This window comes from Nematolebias whitei, chromosome 22, assembly GCF_014905685.2.
Source record: "Nematolebias whitei isolate Nwh7 chromosome 22, NemWhi1, whole genome shotgun sequence".
NCBI classification, from domain to species: Eukaryota; Metazoa; Chordata; class Actinopteri; order Cyprinodontiformes; family Rivulidae; genus Nematolebias; species Nematolebias whitei.
The window spans coordinates 1,611,608-1,613,951 of NC_056519.1; positions in this window are offsets into that span (position 1 = coordinate 1,611,608).

The following is a 2,344-nucleotide window of genomic DNA, read 5'->3' on the forward strand; positions in this document are numbered from 1 at the left end:
AAGAAGACATGGTGAGATGGTTCAGGAGGACATGGTGAGACGGTTCAGGAGGACATGGTGAGACGGTTCAAGAAGACATGGTGAGATGGTTCAGGAGGACATGGTGAGACGGTTCAAGAAGACTTGGTGAGATGGTTCAGGAGGACATGGTGAGACGGTTCAAGAGGACATGGTGAGACGGTTCAGGAGGACATGATGAGATGGTTCAGGAGGACATGGTGACACGTTGAGGAGGACATGGTGAGACGTTCAGGAGGACATGGTGATATGGTTCAGGAGGACATGGTGACACGTTCAGGAGGACATGGTGAGACAACAGATTTAAGAGAACCCCAAAAGATCTGAACATGAAGTCCTTCATGGACAGTGTCTCGTGTCCTGCAGGACCCTCCTCAAACTAAAGAACTTGTCTGGAGGTCCTGATCCTCATCCCAGACCCTGTAATCTTGTAGATATGGCAAGAAGTTGAGTCAGCAGGAGGTCTCCTGTCTGTCGTGGCTGTTGGTTTTTATTCTTCTCTCCTTTGACCCAGGAGTGAAGTTCTGGACTCGACCCGGATGTTTCTTCGTCCAGATGGTTTCAAATAAAACCCTCCAGCTGTTTTTCTTAACAGAAGTCTGTTTCTGTTCTTTACAAACTCTTCCTGGTGTTCTGAAGGTTCCACTGAGTGGTTCTACAGAACTCACTCAGGTTCTGCTCATGTGGAGGCGGGGCATGACATCATCGATGGATCGGGAGGAGTCACGCATCAGATCTGACGTTTGGTGTTGGGATGTTGTTTAATCGTTGAAGCTTGACACAATGTTCCAGCCGTCGTCTTTAAGTCGCTCCAACGTATGTTTTTGATCTGAGGGAGGAACCGGAGAAAACCCTCGCAGCACGGAGAGAACATGCAAACTCCACGCAGAAAGGTCCCAAGCTGAGATTCAAACCGGCAACCTTCTCACTGAGAGACCACAGCTGCACCAGGTGAGCCACCGTGGCACCACATTTAAAATCCTCTTTACATTAATTAAAAAACGTTCTGACAGAACGTTGACCTGGAACTCCAGCATCTGTGGTCTGTCCATCTGTGTTCTGACAGAACCAAACTCTTATTCTGAAGAGTACCTTTGACCTTTATTTTGAAAGTCCAGGTTATAACTCCTTCCTGTTTGTGTTTTATTTTGGTTTGGATGTTAAATCCAAAGTTCTTCAGAAGTTTTGCTTCAATTCTCAAGATCAAACTGGTCTCGGGGGTCAACCATGACGGAAGAGTTTATCAACCTGCTGATTAATGGAAGGCCCACTGAGTCAGAATCTGCCCGTCACTGGTTGCCATGGAGACCCCCGCCTGTTCTGGGGAACAGAGGGCGGAGCTTAAAGCAACACAAAAGCACAAACTGATGGTCAGACAAACGGTCTCTGTGTGGAAATTTAAAGTTCTCTCCAGAAACCTCTGGACCTGTGAGCAGCAGAAGGTTCTGCTGGTTCTATTTGTAATTCTTTTTTGTCTAAAGTTTTTCATAATGGGGATTTGATGGCTCCAAAAGAGTCTCAACTTAGAGATTTGAAGGGGAAGCTGTGGCGGCTATCAGTGCTCAGAGGTGACCATCCTTCCACCTCATCGCATGTTCTCCGTGAACAGAAAACATCCTGAAAGAACGACAAGTTGTGGCTCCTGAAGGGACCGGCTTGCTGGTCTGGATCTAAAAGCAGAGGAGGTGACCTATTTCAAAGGTTACTTTCTCAGCCCTGTGGCTGGATTAGAAAACAAAGCATGAGCGCTATATTTACCCTGTTCCTTATCTGATGCTGCAGCCTCATCGTGATAAGAAGAGCGCCCCCCCCACCCCACCCCCTGGATGAATGCATGTCCTCGCAGCGCTGCAGCCACGAATAACAAGCCGCCATCATCCAGCCCACTGTGTGACTGGCCACTGGCAACGCAGCGATTTCACGCACTGGATACAGCCATTAGGAGGCTCGGACAATAAAGTTTGTCGTGCGGAGCTGAACACGTGGAGCTTTAAGAACCAGCCGAGATAAAATCACAGCGTCGAACATGACAAAAAGAAAAATGTTCTCAGACAGCAAGAGAACAAGGACTGGACTGATACCATTCATTTTATATTTAGTATTTTTTTATTGTTTTATAGATAGGAATTTATGCTGGCTTTAAAAAATTGTGTAATTTTTACCAGTGGACAGAGGAATCTCTAACAAGGTTACACAGCAACAAACAAATAATATTATATAATATTACATATCATATCACATATCATATCTTATCATATTATATCATATCATATTATATTATATCACATATCATATTATATCATATTATATCATATTATATCATATC